This window comes from Peromyscus eremicus, chromosome 8b (genome assembly GCF_949786415.1).
Source record: "Peromyscus eremicus chromosome 8b, PerEre_H2_v1, whole genome shotgun sequence".
In the NCBI taxonomy this organism is placed as follows: Eukaryota; Metazoa; Chordata; class Mammalia; order Rodentia; family Cricetidae; genus Peromyscus; species Peromyscus eremicus.
The window spans coordinates 1,686,639-1,705,995 of record NC_081424.1 but is presented as its reverse complement, the minus strand read 5'-3'; the positions used below and the strand labels follow the sequence as shown (position 1 = coordinate 1,705,995).

Sequence of the window (19,357 nt, the reverse complement as noted above, 5' to 3'; positions counted from 1 at the left end):
CATTTGACCACATTCTCAATCTCAGCTGTTCTGTTTGGTGTTCAAGATATCCCATATCTGGATCCTATTCTACTGTTCTCCTCTTAATTCCCAAATTGGATTGCCTGCTTTTGCTATACCAATATCTTTGGTAATCAATGATCTTGAAGTTCAATTCTATATTTGTCTTTGGTTCACATTGGTCCCTCTCCTGTAAATTCCCTCACCGACATTTACACTCATTTTTATATTTCAATATTTCCTTGTAAACTCTGCTCACTCTCTGCTACTATTTCAGACTAATTAGTGTACCCCCCAAACCTCAAGAAGCACAGAGAACTCATAGGTCATCTTTCCTGAAGGTGATAATAATATTCTCTAAAAACTGATATTTTCAAATTTATGACCACAGAAAATTGTTCATGCCCAATTGTATTCAGAGGAGAGAAAAATCTAGTTCTTCTGTGCTCAATGTGCTATTACATTATCAGCAGCCCCTGAACTCTCAATAAGTTGACCATTGAGTATATTATAAATTATGCCCTTAAAGTATTTCTGGGAATCTTAATATTTTATATTGCTTCAGGCAAAATACTTTGGCTCTCATTGAGAAACATTTCTTCATGCACAATCCTCAAAGGAAAATGAACTAAGTCAATTAACCAAATTTCTCATGTATATACATGGTTGTTTTAAAATGAAACATCATTTTAGTGTGAAATTATAATGTAAGCATATAAAATATTAAGGAATTATAAAATTTGTAGAGAAAAATTTTAAATGAAAAATCTTAGATTCTTTAACATTGTTGTTAACATAGGCTAAGGGTACCAGCCAAAGTATAGTAGATAGGTGAGGCATGAAAAGTATCTTATGATCTTGGAAAAACTTAACCTTATATTTTCCTTTGGTTTATATCTGAGTAATTAACTTGAATAATGGAGTCAGTTGAATTTAATGAATGCTTCCAACTGAATAATTTCTACTGACTGCTGTGACCAAAGGCCATTTTTGTTTTAATTGCTTAAGGATAGAGAAGAAACATGTAGTGTATAAAAAACATACTGAGGAAGATTCACATGTGTGAAAACAGTCACTGCTATTTGAGAACATAAAAGACATGTTCCAAAAATCACCAGATATATACTAGTAAGACCCACCTTCCAGGACATATATTAACTACGTGTTATCTGTGTGTACTTGTATGTGGACTTCTTCGAAGGACCAATTTTTACATCTGTAAAATGGTTTCCCTAAAACCTTCTATCATCTGACAAGACAAGAAGAAACATGTATTTATTACATGTAGCAATTTACACAAAAGCATTTTATTTACTATATATATATATATATATATGTTTTCAAAATCTTTTCACTTACAAATATAAAGTAATCTGTATTACAAAAATGTAATGTTAAAAAGTAGAAACAATTCCAAATTGCTAACAATTCTATTGTCTAGGAATAATTATTATGATTGCAGGGTGCCACTTTCTAATTTCTATATTTCATAGCTATACACCAAAGCACACATTTTAAAACCTTTTTCTTATGTTACACTTGCCCTTTTAAAAGTTGCATTTTTTATGTAACAACATGTAACTTCAATCTAACTCATCATGACATATAAGTGACAGTAAAGTTCCTCCACAACAGCATTTGGGTGCTCAGGTAAATAAAGAGTAAGCATGTGTAGTAAAAGGCAATGTGAATAAAGATATCTCTCCCTGGAAACTCCTATCAAGAAAACACAGAGACTGCTCACAATTGTAGTCTCCTCTCTTTGACAATGAGGAATACTCTAACCTTGTCCCTGTCTTTTTACAAGCAAAAGCAGCTCAACTCTCAGATCTGAAATTAGAAGAAGGATTTATAGGGCATGATAATACTCTATCTGGATCCTATCTTTAGTTGGGAGATGTCCCACCTTCGGCCATAGGCATCATCTGCTTCTGCTTCACATCTGTCTGCTAATTCACCTCCCTTGACCAGGACCTGTGATGCTCAGAGGTAGGCTCCAGCAGATGACATGTGAAGGCAGAATCAACAACTTGACACTACTACAGATTAAATCACATACTGACCTTCACACACTGGTAGTGGGAGACTTCAAAAACCCACTCCCACTAATAGACAGGTCATCCAGACAAAAGTCTAAACAGAGAAGTGCTGGAGCTAGCTGACATTGTAAGTCAAATTGTCCTAGCAGAACATTTCACTTGTGGAGGTTTGAGTATTATTATTCTATAATATTATTAGGAGGTGTGGCATCATTGGAGTAGGTGTGGCCTTGTTGGAGGAAGTGTGTCACCAGGGGTGGACTTTGAGATCTTTAAAAGCTCAAGCCGGGGCTGGAGAGGTGGCTCAGAGGTTAAGAGCACTGCTTGTTCTTCCAAAGGTCCTGAGTTCAATTCCCAGCAACCACATGGTGGCTCACAACCATCTGTAATGAGATCTGGTGCCCTCTTCTGGCTTGCAGGGATATGTGCAAACAGAACATCATATACATAATAAATAAATAAATCTTTAAAAAAAAAAAAAAAAAAAAAAAAGCTCAAGCCAGGCCCAGTGTTGATCTCTATTCTTGTTGCCTTCAGATCAAGATACAGAACGCTCAGCTACGACTTCAACACCATGTCTATGTGCATGCTACCATGCTTCTTACCATGATAATAATGGACTAAACCCCTGAACTGTAAGCCAGCCTCAATGCCAGTTTTCCATTTAGGAGTTGCCATGGTTCTGGTGACTCTTCATAGCAATAGAAACCCTAACTGAGACGTGATCCAAAGATCATTCCTGATTTTATTAGGATTGCTTCCAGTTTTTCTCAATTTAGGATAATATAGGCTGTGGGTTTGTTATATATACCCGTCACTATGTTGAAGTAGGTTCCCTCCAGTCCCACTCTCTCTAGAACTTTTATCATCAAAGCATAATGAATTTTGTAAAAGGTTTTTCTTTATCTATTGAGATGATCATGTGATTTTTCTCTTTAAGTCCATTTATATGATTATTAGTTATGTGTAACTCACCCTGAACTTCTGGAATAACACCAACTTGATCATGGTGTATGAACATCTTGATATCTACCTGTATTAAGTTTACTGAGGGATTTTATATCTGTGTTTATCCGAGATATTGATCTATAATTTTGCTTTATTGTTGTGTCTTTTCCTGGTTTGGGTATTTGAATAGTAGTGGCTTCACAGAATGAGTGTAGGAGGGATCCTTCTGTTTCTTTTCTTTTTTTCTTATTCTTTTCTTTAATTGTTTAAGATGGATTGGTTGTACTTCTTCTTTAATAATGTGGTAAAATTCTTCTATGGATACATCTGGCCTGGACTATTTTTTTAGTCAGAGGCTTTTTATTACTCTTTCAATCTCTTCCTGTGTTGTAGGTCTACTTACATTGTTGGTCTCTTCCTGGTTTAGCTTTGGTACTTTGGATGAATCAAGAAATTCATAAAGTTTCATTAGATTTTCCAACTTAATGGAGTATAATTTTTAGAGTATTTTCCTTTATATTATTCTGTATTTCTTTTCTGTCTGTAGTAATGTTTCCCTGCTCATTTTTAATTCTGTTAATTTCAGTCAATTCTTTCTTTCTTTTGGTAGTTAAGCCAATGGTCTGTTGATTTTGTTTATCATCTCAAAGAACCAGACCTCTTTGTATTGCTTTCTTTGTTTCTATTTCATTAATTTCTCCTTTGATTTTTATTATTTCTTGCCTTCTATGCAGTTTGGGTTTGGTTTGTTCTTGTTTTTCTCAATTACTGTTCTGTATCACTCTTTTGTTTGCACTTTTCCTGGCCTTTCAATGTAGGCACTTCCCCCTTAGAACTACTTTAAGGTGTCACAGAACTTTTGTGAGGCTGTGTTGTTTTAATTTTCATTTAGTTTCTAGGAATATTTCATTTCTTTCTTGATTTTTTCTTTAACCCATTCATTATTCAGCAATGAGTTGCTTAATCTCCATAAGTGTACATACTTACTGGAGCTTTGTTTACTGTTGACTTTAAGTTTACTACATAATAGTCAGATAGGATGCATGGAATTATTCCATTTTTCTGTATTTGTTAAGATGTATTTTGTGACCCAGTATGTGGCCTATTGTAGAGGAGCTTCTGTGTACTGCAAAGTAAAATATATATTTTTTTGGTGTTTAGGTGAAATATTCTGTAGATTTTATTAGGTCCTTTTGAATAAGATGTCATTTACTTCTGAGTTTTCTCTGTTTACTTTTTGTTCAGATGACCTATCTATTTGAGAAAGTTGAATCACCTATAATTATGGGGTTTGTGTTCATGTGTGTCTTTAAGTCTATTGTTATGCTTTTTAGAAAATTGGATGCATAAGAATTTTGTATATATGTTAATACAGTGATATTTTCCTGATTAATTGGTCTCTTGTTTAGAAGTAAGTGCCCTTCCTAGACCCCAATGATTATTTTTACTTTGAAGTCTATAGGATGACAATGTCTGCTTGCTTCTTGATCACATTTGCTTGGAATACATTTTCCATCCTTTCAGTTTAAGGTGGTACCTCTCCTTAAAACTAGGATGAGTTTCTTATAGACAACAGATAGATGGATCTTGTTATTTAATCCATTCAGCTAGCCAGTATTTTTTGATTGGAAAGTTGAGGTCATTAATATTTAGAATTACTATTGAAATATGTGTGTTCTTTGTTATGCTTTGTACTTCTTTTAATTATAGCTTTGTTTGTTTTCTTGTAGATTCACTTGGTTGTGCTTATTCCTCTCTCCAGTTATTGCTTGCAGTATTCTGTTTAGTGGTTGTTTACTGTTGTTGTCATCATTCGATACTGATATTTTTGGGCCATGTGCATCATAGAAAGTTTTTATTTCTCCTTCAACTATGGCCAATAGTTTTGGCTTGGTACAGTATTCTAGGTTGGCAGTCATGGTCTTCTAGAACTTCAAGTGTGTTGCTCCAAGCTCTTCTGACTTTTAAAGTTCCCATTGATAATAAGCTGTTATTCTAATGGGTTTTTCTTTATATGTGACTTGCATTTTTTCTTTTGAGGTTTTCTCTACACTTTCTTTGTTATGTATACTTAGTGTTTTAAGTATGATATGCCATGGGATGTTTCTTTTCTAGTCTTGTTTATTCAGTGTTCTCTTTGCTTCTTGTATCTGTATGGGTGTGTTTTTCCTTAGTTTGATTTCTTCTCTGATCTGGTTAAAGATTTTGTCCTAGTTAGGGTTATTATCACTGTGATGAAACATAATGACCAAAGCAACTTTGAGAGGAAGGCGTTTATTTGGCTAAACTTCCAGATAACTGTTCATCACTAAAGGAAGTCAGGACAGGAACTTAAAAGGACAGGAGCTGATACAGAGGTCATGAAAGAGTGTTGCTTACTGGCTTCTCATGGCTTCATCAGCCTGATTTCTTAGCGAACCCATGACTAAGAGATGGCACCACTCACAATGGCCTGGACTTTCCCACATCTATCACTAAGAAAATGCCCTGCAGACTTGCTTACAGCTCAGTCTTACAAACGCATTTTCTAATTTGTGGGTTTCTTCTCTTAGATGACTTTAGTTTGTGTCCAGGTTGACATAAAATTATTCAGCACATATCTGGCCTGTGCCATTGAACTGAATTCTTCACTCTCATCCATACCTATAATTAGAAGGTTTGGTCTTTTCATGATATGTCCCATATCATGATATGTCCCATATCATGAAAAGACCAAACCTACATGTTCCTTTCCTGTGCTCTTTATTTTTTTTCATATTTTTTGTTTATTTCATCTAGATCCTCTACTTTATCCCTGTGTCCTAGTATTCTGTCTGTAAGACATTCTAATCAGGATATTGTGTTTTTCAATTTCATCTTAGTTTCAGCTTGTATTCTCCTCAATGTTTCTGAATTCAATGTTATTGAAAACCAAAATGTTATTGAATTTGCTTTTCAAATCCTGAATTCTCTTCATTATTTCATTCAACTGTGCATTTGTATTTTTTTGGACATCACTCAACCATTTATTATAATTCTCTAGGAATTCAATCTATGAAGTGTTTACTCATGTCTTCTTTAAATTCCTTGAATTTGTTGATAAAGTTTATGATTGTTCTTTTACATTCTGTGTCCTGGAGTTCATCCAGGTAGTTCTCATTAGAGAACTTGTAGGTTTGATGGGAGATACACTGTCTTGACCATTCATGGTTTTTTGTTTTGTTTTGTTTTGTTTTTACTGTTTGACCTAGGCGTGTGAACTTCTTCCTTTAGTTAAATTTCTAATGTGATAGATTGGGCTAATGCAAGAGATATGTGACCTGAGATAGAAAAGATAAAGCTGGTGGGTGAGCTGTTTAATTGGACTAGAGGAAGATGGCTCCCAAACCATGGATCTGGAGCTAAGCTTGTGGGTACAGATGGCAGCAGGCAGAGGGAAGGATGGGAAAGGGAAAGAGTGTCTTCTCAGTCAAAATAAAGAAAGTGAACTTGAAGGTCACCCATCTGGAGCTATTATTACTGTGGTTGTGGAGATCACTACTTGAAGAGGCATTGAGAAGAGATGGTAGATAACAAATAGAGACAGTGACTTACCAGCAAAAGGTTCCCAGGCCCTGACACTGGAACTAAGCTTGCAGGTTTGTAGATAGCCTGAAGTTTCACATTTAAAATTATAATGTTTCAGGACTCCCCCGCCCCACTGGGAAGGTTCCCCTTTTGCAAGACCCCCGGCAGACCCTGCAATCTCCACACCCTGCCCCCACACCCATCTGCCTGAGACCCCAGCCACTTCCTGAGACTTAGAGACCAGCCCCCACTTCCCATCCCACCCTGGAGCTCCCATCTGGACAAGAGGTGAGTGCCTGGGGTCATACCCAGAGAGGCCTGCCCCTAGATCCCATCCCTGGGCACCAGCCATTCCGGGGAAGATCTGCCCAACTTGGCCCCAGGTTCTGGCCATTGGGAAGGCCCCGCAGGAAGGTTCCCCCTTTCCAAGAACCCAGGCAGACCCTGCAGTCTCCATGCCCTGCCCCCACACCCATCTGCCTGAGACCCCAGGCACTTCCTGAGACTTAGAGACCAGCCCCCATCTCCCATCCGGCCCAGAGCTTCCATCTGGATGAGAGAGAGGCTTCCTGAATCTGTCAGCTCTGTCTGGACCAAGAGCACTGATAAGACCAAGAACAAATCCATGAGGAGATGAGCAGACGTCAAGACAGAAGTACATACAACAAAATAAAGAGCAATGCAGCATTGGACACGGTCAACAAGACAAAGCAACAGCCTACAGAATGGGAAAAGGTCTTCACCAACTCCACATCTGACAGAGGGCTGATATCCAGAATATATAAAGAACTCAAGAAATTAGACATCAAAATGCCCAACAATCCAATTAAGAAATGGGCTATAGAACTAAACAGAATTCTCAACAGAGGAAGCTCAAATGGCTAAAAGACATTTAAGGAATTGCTCTACATCCCTAATCATCAGGGAAATGCAAATCAAAACAACTCTGAGATACCACCTTACACCTGTCAGAATGGCTAAGATAAAAAATACTGAAGACAGCTTATGCTGGAGAGGATATGGAGCTAGGGGAACTCTCCTCCACTACTGGTGGGAATGCAAGCTTGTACAGCCACTTTGGAAATCAATATGGCGCTTTCTTAGAAAATTGGGAATCAATCTCCCCCAAGACCCAGCTATACCACTCTTGGGCATGTACCCAAGGAATGCTCAATCATACCACAAGGGCACTTGCTCACCTATGTTCATATCAGCATTGTTTGTTATAGCCAGAACCTGGCTTTCAACAACCTAGATGCCTTTCAACTGAAGAATGGATAAATAAAATGTGGTACATATACACAATGGAATACTACTCAGCAGAGAAAAACAATGACATCATGAGGTTTTCAGGCAAACAGATGGATCTAGAAAAAAATCATCCTGAGTGAGGTAACCCAGACTCAGAAAGACAAACATGGTATGTACTCACTCATAGGAGGATACTAGATGTGGAACAAGGATGACTGGACTCCTACTCACATCACCAGGGAGGCTACCTGGAAAACAAGACCCCAAGAAAGACACAGGGATCACCCAATAACAGAGAAATGGATGAGATCTACATGAACAACCTGGACATGAGTGGGGGTAATAAAGGGCAAGGTTCAAGGGAAAGAGAGCTTAGGGGAGAAGGAGATCCCAGTTGGATCAAGAACGGAGAGGGAGAACAAGGAATAAGAGACCATGATAAATGAAGACCACATGAGAATAGGAAGAAGCAAAGTGCTAGAGAGGTCCCCAGAAATCCACAAAGATACCTCCACAATAGACTGCTGGTAATGGTTGAGAGAAAACCTGAACTGACCTACTCTGGTGATAGGATGGCCAAACACCCTAACTGTCGTGCTAGAAATCTCATCCAATGACTGAGGGAAGCAGATGCAAAGATCCATGGCCAGGCCCCAGGTGGAGCTCCAGGAGTCCAATTGGCGAGAAAGAGGAGGGTTTGTATGAGCAACAATCGTTGAGACCAAGATTGGAAAAAGCACAGAGACAAATAGCCAAACTAATGGAAACACATGAACTATGAACCAATAGCTGAGGAGCTCCCAACTGGATCAGGCCCTCTGGATAAGTGAGACAGTTGATTAGCTTGAACTGTTTGGGAGGCATCCAGGCAGTGGGACTGGGACCTGTCCTCAGTGCATGAGCTGGCTGTTTGGAACCTGGTGCTTATGCAGGGATACTTGGCTCAGCCTGGGAGGAGGGGACTGGACCTGCCTGGACTGAATCTACCAGGTTGAGCTGAATCCCCAGGGGAGTCTTTGCCCTGAAGGAGATGGGAAAGGTGGGGGTGGGGGAGTGGGGAGTGGGAGGGGGAGGACAGGGGAATCCATGGCTGATATGTAAAATTAAATTAAATTATAAAATAATAAAAAAGGCCTTGCCTAAAAAAGAAATTATAATGTTTATGAGGCTAATAGGATACTTTATTCATTAAAATTCTTTCTACATAAACTCAAGGACCTAGGTTTGATCCCCACCACCCACATAAAAACTCAAAGTGTGGTGTAGTATGCTTGTAATTCCAGTGGTGGGGACATGAGGATAGGGACAGGAGACACAAAGGAATACACCAAGACAAGACTCTGATCAAGGTGCAACTTTATTTTTCTCCAGGAGGGTTTATATAGTTCCTGCAGGGTGGGGGAAGCAGGAAGCTGTTATCTGCATAGGGTGGGGCAAGCTAATGCAGCTGCAGGATGTTTGTGTAGGATGTTTATGCAGGATGTTGACAGGGTAAAAAGGCCAAGGGCTCTGACTCAATGTCCTGTCCCTAGGCAACCTGACCATAAGATGTTCTAGTTCCCTGTCTTATTGGGGGGTCTATATTTTTCCACTAACTAGAGATTTTGTCTTTGTCCCTGACAAAAATTAATAAAAATTCAATTCAAACAAGGGAAACCCCTTGATGAGGAGAAGTGATAGCTCATCCACCAATGTGACAATTCTACAAGTTGTAAGGAAAATTCAACAAACAAGGATCAGGGCAGGGTTCTGTTTTTTGTCTTTATAGGCTAATAGGAATACCCACCTTCAAGAAATCAAAACACTTTGGACACCCAGACATCCACAGTAGAAAGAAAGAACCTAATGGTACCAATATACTCCACAACATAATATCTCACTGCCTAACATCTATATCTCTTTAACTCTAGAAAAGTTGTGGTCCCAATTCAATTATAAATCAAGCTGGCTTTGGAGTGGAATGTGGCTTCCTCCTTCTCTAAACCCAAGCATATTACTAAAAGAAAAATTAAGAGATCCTATCTGATATCAGAAGAGTCAACTAATGTGGGGCAGAAGAAATCTAATAATCTAGGGATCATTGTTGTCAAGATTCTATTCTATTTCTTTCCACGCTTATATAATTTATAGGAATCCTTCCTTGCATGTCACATAATCTTAAAATACAAACTTTCTATTTTGATATTAATAATGTTAAAGTTTTCCACAGTGAAAAATAAATCTTTCCAATACCAATCTCTGAAGTCTCCAGAAGTAAGATGGGGCCCCATAACAATGACTCTACCCGATCCACAATGATGCCATTAAACCAAAAAACACTACTCAGTGGTCAGCTTTGGACTGCAAACTCTTCAGGACAGTTCCAAGATGAGATGGTCCATCAGATTATACTTCTAGCCAGAACCTCAGATAACCTTACCCATTACTCTGAGACTGGCTACAAACATTACAACTAGTCCTATTGGGACTTAACTATTTGGCTTTCTTACAGGATCCCACACAGATACCATCACCCCATAGACAGCAGGAAGCAATTTTAAGAAAATGATTCCCCCTCTCCCAATAATTTTCATTTTTCTCAGGGTTATGGATAATTTGTTATAGGGTTGGGGGGGGAAACAATAAAACTTAGACTCAGGATTGTTATTTGGAAAAGAAAAAAGGGAAATGGATAGGTATAGTTAAGGTAGATTATTGTATCTACTAGTTAACTGTAAACTAATTTAGCAGACTATCAGCCTTAGATAATTTGCACTGATATGGATTCTTATATATTCATATAAATGTAAACTATTTTTCTACTCCTATTTAAGATAATTTGTATATTGATGCAAATTCAAAACAATAACTGTCATATACATGTTCCTACTCAAATTTGAAATATTTTGTATATTGATACAAATGTAAAATTATGTTTGCCATATTATATGTATGTTTGACCTCTGTTTAGGATATTTTGTATATTGATACATATTAAGAATATTGTTATCATATTGCACATTTCTACCTCAGTTTAACATACTTTGTGTACTGTCACAATTTTGAGGTCATTGTCCTTATACTGTATATAGGTTACAGATTGCTTACTCTATTAGTATGAATCCTTTATTTAGGTAGATAAGACGTACAGATTAATAGTCACCCATGAGTGTCATATCTATAGTTGTGTTAGTTAGGTTTTCCAGATTTATAGAAACTTATGTCAGATGGATAGGCAGTCTTCAAACACTTCATAGACCTAGAGAATATGGCATTTAAATGTTTTCATAACTTAGAATTCTGTTGACATGAGACACGATTGCTCCTGGCAGCACCGATCTGATCCTGAGAGAATGTTGGGCTTCTAAGACATCTCCGTTTGGAAGTTTGTCTTCTTCTTGGCACAAAATGGCATGCTGGGCAAAGAACTGCCCTTGCCTCAACTGCTGACCGTATGCACATAGTCCTTTCTGGACGAGCAGGACACAAGGAAAAGTGACTGCTGAAACTTGCCAAGACAGGGTAAGACAGTCTTTCAAAATTCCTGCTTCTGAAAATGGTCTGTCAGATATTCTAGGCCTGTAGCCAAAAATGGATGCCCCAATGGTGCTGAGAAACATTAGGTGACTGTTCAGGCTGCCAGCTGTCTCTGTCAGTTCTTGCAATTTTTAGAAGTTGCTCGCTTGTACTGCCTGTTTACTCAGGTAATATTATTTTCCTTCTCAGGTCTTTGATGAGGTTGAAGACTAGATAGTTACAGTTATAATCCTCTCATATCTTAGCTATGAACATTTTAGATACTAAAGTTGGAATCTTCAGGATAGGACAGCTATTGGAGTAATCTCGGTAATTTGCCATTTACCTATGATCTGGACATTTAGCATGTGTTTCTTGTTTGATGTTCTTGTTGGTCATTGTTCCATTTTTGTTTATGTTATTACCCTTTGTTTTTCCTGGACAATACTTGATAATCATTCTTATTGAATACAGTTTACATTAGGTTTGGAACCTCCTTATTTAGATAAAAAAGGGGAAATGTGGTGGTATTTGCTCCACCCATGACCTTGGGCTATATGGCCCGAAGGAGGCTGTCCTTCTTGCTGTTGTACGTGACCTCTTAATGAACTAAGTTCTGAAACTATAAGCAAGCTCTCAATTAAATGTTTTCTTCTAAAAGCTGCCTTAGTCATGGTATCTCTTCATAGTGCTAGAACAGTAACCAAGGCACATCATAAAAATTGTAATATTCTCAAATTACACACATTAGACAGCAAGAAATGAGGGCTTGAATTCTCCAAATCAGAGGACAGGAGAAGGTGATTCTGCTGATAAGATTTAGAAACCTCATCTCATACACATATAGTCAGATAATACCAATGACTACGTTACCAGGAATCACCTCAGAGAAAAGAGATTGTAAAATATTTAGCGTAATTTTACTATTTATGACTAAAATTTAAAAAGTGAGGAAAAGCCAATGCTCAAAGCTGAATTCAATGAAAATAAAAAATGCAAAATAAAACACAGTAAAGATCCAGAAGTAAACCACATATCCAAAGGAAACTAACTTGTGGGGAAACTGGTAATTTTGCTGGCAATTGATCAGAGGCCCCGTGATATGCATAGCATCCACAATGGTTTTGGTCTGCTGTGTATTTACTGCCTTGAAGTGGAACTCCACAGGGGCCTGCATCATTGCAGTCTCTACGGCCTTTTCTCCTTCAGCAATGTCGAACTCCACAGTCTCTCCATCTCCACTGCAGTATGCTTCCTTGGGTTGCTCTTTCCAGCAGTCTGCTATACAAATACATCTTCCTTGGTGTCATTCCTGTTGACGAAGTGGTAGTGTTCCTTACATTGAATCATTTTACTGTTCCCAAAACCTTTCTTGTGGTGTTTTTCTTGTCCCTGCTGGCAAAAGTGGCCAGACATGAGTTCATGTGCATACAAGAAACACTGAATGGATTCAGCAGATTATGTTTATATATTTATTCACATATATGTGTAACAATAATAATTAAAGAATAGGAGCTCAAGAATTTAAGATGTGAGGGGATGTGGGAAAAGTTGGAAGAAGAGGGTGGAAGAAAACAATGTAATTATATATACATATATTTAAAAAGAATGGTTGTTATAAAAAGGAAGGCTAGTGTTGTCAAGGATATGAATAAAGGGGAGTACTTACATAGTTCTGATTAGAATTTAAATTAGTGCAGATATTATAGAAAATATTATGGAGATTCTTCAAGAAATTAAAAATAGAACTGCCATATAATCTAATAATTTCACTAATAGGTATATAAAATGAAATTAATTCAGTATGTTCAAGACAAGTCTACATGCCTCAAATTTATTGCAGTTAGTCATGATAGCCAAGTAGAATAAACTAAAGTGCCAAAAATAAGCTATATGAATATAACAGAATACTATCACACCATTATAAAGGATGAAATCCCATCCATTATGATAATGTATGGGACCAAAGGACAATTATGTAAAATGAGGCATGAAGCATATATATTGCAATCTCATATTCATATGTAGAAACTGAAAAGATCTACCACATAGAAGTTGAAAGCATAGTAGAGGTTTTTAAAGGCTAAGTAAAGTGAGGAGCTACTGAAGAAAATCATGCAGTAGCTACTGAGTTGCAGTTAGGAACAAAAATAAGGTGGGAGTGTAGGGCAGTGGGGGTACAGACAGCATGTGACAGAAACATAATTTTGGTTTTCTGTTACACATTAGGATGAGTATAGACAGCAATAATGAACTGGATACTTCAAAAAATTTTAAAAAATCACTACAAAGACATGTTTGAAGAAATAGGTATGTTTAGTTGTATTTGGGCATTACGTAACAAATATACACAGCATAACATCATATGCCACACCATAATTATTCATAATTTGTGTGTGCTGATGATGGAGATAGACAAACAAGAAGATAGATAGATGATAGGCAAATCAGTAGGTAGATAGATCAAGAGAAAGTTAAGAAAACCTGTAAAAACCTTTTAGGGGTGAGTTATAGTGATATTAGCTTATGTAGAACACAAAAAGAAAAAAATATCTCTAACTCTAAACACACACAATTATATTTGTGATACTTTTCAAAACTACATTAAGATTTTTTTATATTGGTAAGTGCTATAGACAAAAGAGTGAAGATTCTTTAAATGTATTAAATATATATATATATATATATATGCTATTTGCTGGAGCATCTTACTGATGCACATAATTATTTTATTAGTTTGTTTAGTTTAGTTTTGTTTGTTGAGACAGTACTTCATGTAGCCCAGGTTGGCCTTGAACCCTGATCTTCCTGCTTCTACTTCCTGAATGCTGGGATTAGAGGTGTGCCCCACTATGCCCAGTGTATACTGTACTGAGGATCAAACCCAGGGCTTCATGCATGCTATGCAAGTACTCTATCACTAAGCCTCATCAGCCCGTAATGTTTTTATTCAGATAAATCAACCTATTTGCGCAAACACTGATTATTATTATTCTCTCCTGGATCTTGCTTTAAGTGTTCTTGGCTAATTGTTCATTTTATGAAGGTTTTAGTTATCAAATTATTACTTTTTATTCATACTGAGAACATAAATGTTAAAAGATTCATTTATCATTATAAATTAATGATTCTTACACAACATTTAATTTGAAGTTAAAAAATTAAAATTTGTATAAAAATGCATATTCCGTAATTAAGAAACATTTAAGAAGCAATTCTATTACTCAAGCTCTCTGAATCATAGCATGACTTGTTTCTATAATGTCAGATTACCCTTTTTGTTATTATATTTTTCCAGGTCCAACTTCTGGCTGTCACTGCCTGTGCATGAGTCAAAGCAGAATAAGTTTTATGTACAAGAGCGCACACGGACAAAGACATTGCAGCAAAGCTGACTGGGGCTAGCACAGGAGGGTAGTATGAAGCACACACCTATGATATCTCCCTCAATTTCTGTAACTCTTTCCCCACTGATCCTGAGGGTATTGTATGAGTCATTCCAAAACTAAATCCATAACCATTCATGAAAACCTAGACTCGCTCATGAATCACAGTCTCAATATCGGGTATGTAAAATACACTTTGTTTACTGCTTGTGACCTTACTGATAGGCTATTTGAATTTCCAATGAGTTCATTGAATCATGTTCAGATTTGAGTTTCTTGGAAACACTGGAGAGTCCTTTTACATCTTTGTCCTGTCTCCTGTTTTATACTGTTGAACTCAAATAGCAAGTGTCATATAAATTTCCTCCATTTCCCCTCTAGTTATGCTTTCTGTTCTTCCCTGCTTGGCTCTGTGTCCAAGAGGCTGACTTTAACTTCTGGATTCTAACGGAGAGAAGAAAGGAAAGGAGAATAGATACAGACTCACTCCTCCCTCACCTCCCTGCCAGGTGCAGGCTGATAGCCCTGCATTTCCTCCACAGCTCTCTGAACTTACTAACCATTCCTTCTTCCCTTGTTTTCCTGTTATGACCCTCAGCGGTGCTTCCTGTCGGAAGGCAGAATACTACCCTCAAACTTGTTCTTCTATACTTTTTCTGTTTGCTTTGCCCTCCACACACCATGTTAGTTATTAGAGAGAATACTTCTTTGGAGAAGATCCTGTATTTCTCTCCTCAGAGCCTCTGAATACTGTTTTTGAAAGCCCATCAAGCATCACATTCTCCTGGTTCTGAGAAATGAATAATATTCACTTATTAGACAATAGGTGAATGGTTCTTGGTTTCAGACCTAAGATTTAATCTAAGTAATTTCTGTAAGTAATTGTTTTATAATAATCATCACCTCAGTAATGTTGTAACAAAAAAAAATTTAGCCAAAAATACAGCCATAATTAAATAGAAAAATTGCTCATAGTAGCTTTAATAGTCAAAGCCTTTGGGATTTCTACAACCACCTTTGGGAATAATCATGCAAATCAAATGAGGCCACTGTGAAAAAAAACAATTGTGGTCTATAGTCAGATACACATCTAGCTATCACTTACATTTATTAATGAACAAAATTTAGTCTTGTTTAAAGTATGAATTAATTTTATATGTGTTTAAAGGAAATTTCTTGAATAAAGTGAATCTAATTAAAACACATATACTTCCACCTGATGAGTTTTATGAACATTTCAAATTATAGTATGATCATCCCATAATATTCCAGTAATTACTATGGAAAATTGGAAGTAAATATAATATATAAATAATACAAAAATACTATTTCACACTGAATTATTTTTCTTATTCATCATGCTTACTAGTTAAGTCATAAGAACTTATTTGTGATTTAAAAATAGAGCATTTGCAGAAATTGAATCTAGCAGAAATTTAACTTTATATTATCTAAACCACAGGAGCACAACATCCATGACTTTAACAAATGAAGATTAAGTACCAGATTTCGTGGGCTAGTCCACCCTCCTTCACAACACAACCTACAGGAAATGAGAGAGGCCATTAGAGTTTGAAAGACACATTCTTTTAAAGAATGAGTTCACTCCACCACAACCTCATCTCAGTTAATAAGACTGAGAAGTAAGGGCTTTGCCTCAAATACATGCCTAGGTTTTCAGGAAAGTTGTGACTCCAGAAACTAAACTGAACAGAGGTCGTACTCACCCTGTACTATAGACATCACTCCTGCTGTCTGTGTCATCTCAAGTTAAGTTTTATTACATTAAAAGGGAACTTCCAAGCCATATGAAAACAGAGAAAATTTTAAAGACGTTATCTCCTCTCTGCACCTCAAAAAATGTGATACCCAAGCCTGTCAAATATATGGAAACAAATACGTGAATAAAAATCACAAGAATGATTGATATTGTTAACTTTAGAATTGAAATATTTTTCTTATAAATTAGAATCTGTCTCATCACACACACATACAAAATAATTCTTACAGAAAAATCTTTTTAAAAAAACACCTCAAAATTTTGCAATATAAATTTCATTCTTTCTTTTGTCTTCTTTTTTTTCTTAAGACAGTGTCTGATGTAGCCTGGAACTCACTATGTAGTCCACTCTGACCTCCTAACTCACAAAGACCTACCTGCCTCTGCCTCCCAAGTGCTTGTATAAAAGGTATGCACCACTACACCTTAAAAAGTTGAGATAACAGAGGCAATACAATTTCAAAAGTAGATAATTGCAATAAACATCAAAGATTGTGACTATTAACGTACAGACATAGTTCAAATATAAAATTGGAAAAGTATTCATTCTGACCGAATTTAATTGCAATGTATCATTTACTTTTATTCAAATAATAATTCTAAAAAGTGATTATTAAATATTTTGCTCTTAGGCTATAATTGTCTTAAAATAATCAGTAAATTTGATTTATAAGTGACATATTTTTAAAGATTTTAGGTGAGGTAAGTGGTTTCTTAATTTTAAGTTGAAAAAGATATAAAGAACTTAAGAAAACATTGTAAAATGACACCCAAACAAACCACTGTTTACACTTCTATGCTAATTATTCAATTTGATTCCTGTCTTTTTGATATTATGTCATCAATACATTCATGTGTCATAATTTATTATAAATATGAATAAATACATGTATAAATACCCTTTTGATTAAAACTTTGCCCACATTTTTTTTAATCTCCTTAGGATTGAGTTGTGATACTGAGAGAATTAAAATCAGCTTATTTTTGATATTCAATACACAGGAAATCTTTGATAAGAGCCAAATAAATAGAATGATTAAAACACTGATTTTATGAGAGAAGAAAGATGGCAGAGTAGGGATAGACAGCACTCCCCTGAATACCCATGAATCCAAAAGAAAACATACAATCAGTTAGTGTAAGAAAGACATGAAAAGGAATACAGAGAAAAGCCCACAATCAACAGTAGAGAATGAAAGACTAGATGCAGTCATGAAGTATTGACTACTAAATTCACAAAGGAAACAATATATCTCAATTTAGAACCCTAAGCAAAATGATGAGAAAAGGGAGCCTCCTTCTGCTTCACCCTTTCAAACAAAAGGAGAATACAAAAGTCATTACATGAGAGAAAAAAAATGTCATGGGGGAAAGGCACAAGTTCTAGCTTCACCCTTGGAAACAGCATATCACCAAAATTAGGTGGAAGTTCTACTTAAAGGCCAATTTTTGTTCAAATTATACTCTGAAGATGACATGAGTGACAAACTTCAATACGTCAATACCTCTTTAGTCTGTAGAATTGTTTATAGATTAAAATGTGACTAAAGCTTTTTGAAGTGCTTTGGAAATATAGGAAATTTACCCACATGTAAACTCTTGTTGTAAGCAACTATAATATGCATGTGACCACATGAGCAAACAACTCACTAATTTTCCCAAATCTGTGACATTATCCCTATGTAGAATCTGTATAAACTTATGAAAATTCACTATTCATGGAGCAAACAGGTAAAAAAAAGAGTTGTGTAGGGACGTACAGACACAGCTTTGCAGAGTTCTGTAACTTTGCTCAATAACTTTAATATTTTCTGGTACTTTCTTCAAAGCACTTTGATTTATTATTGGAACATGACTATTGAGTGATGCAATGAAGCTTTTTTTAAAGTGATTTTTAATGATCTGGGACTGGCAAGCCTACGGAATTCAAAGCCATAGCAACCCATTATAAAGTAATAATTATACCTCAACCTCAAGTGAATTTCTCTTCTCCCTAAAAGCCCTTCCTTTGGCTGTGTCACTTCTTTTAAAATTACATTATCACAATTGCAGCTATGCAGACTCTCAACCTCAGAGTTGCCCTGCTATGACCTTCTCCTACCCTGTCTTCAAGTTTTGTCAAGCCTGCATATATTGTTCCTGATCTAGACCATATTACTACAAGTGTTGTATCACTAAAACAAAGTGCAGTCAAAAGCATAACATGATGTCACTGTACCATAAAGACAGAAAAGGCAAATCACTATCTGTGAAATACATCTGTGATGTGGGAAGACAGATGTCTCATATGATTCCACTGATGTGACTTGTACAGAAGTCATTTTTTACTAAAGCAGGCAAATTCAATCCTGAGAACATTTCCAAGATAACAGAATAATCACATAAATATAACTTGTATTCTAATATAAAACTACAGACAATAAAAATAACCAGACTCCTAAAGTAAATAGCAACATACCTTTCACTTCAATATACTATGCTGTAATATGATGTTATAGTTAGATTCAACTATAATATACTGCGTTAAACATGCATCAAATATGTTAAAGTGAATAATAGGCATTCAATTAAACAATAAGAACATTAAGCAGTAATCTGCTTTAGTCCCTGTCTGCCCTTCCTTCTGTCTTTCTGAACATCTGTATTCACCCTTAGACCTCACCCTTTGTGCTCTCTCATTCCATTACTTCTTGCTTTTTCTCTCTTCTTTTCTGTCCAAATTTTCATAAATTTGTGAGCTATTTTTTATACTTTCTTTGTAAGGCATCTGAATTTACTTATAGATTAAAATTGAATATAAGTAGTTTTGATATTATTTGGAGCTTGTCAAAATAATTTAAATAATAATGCTAGATTAGGGCAAAAATTTATAAATGCAGTAGTACAAACAAAAATTCATATCTGTTCCAAAC

General features: G+C 36.2%; 1 long non-coding RNA gene across 1 annotated transcript; it reads left to right on the top strand.

Annotated features, from left to right (window-relative positions):
* Positions 1–11,108: 11,108 nt before the first annotated feature.
* LOC131918714 (uncharacterized) lies at positions 11,109–14,809 on the top strand. The gene is made up of 2 exons (XR_009381070.1): positions 11,109–11,285; positions 14,578–14,809. It is a non-coding gene; the product is annotated as an uncharacterized LOC131918714 (long non-coding RNA).
* Positions 14,810–19,357: the final 4,548 nt, after the last annotated feature.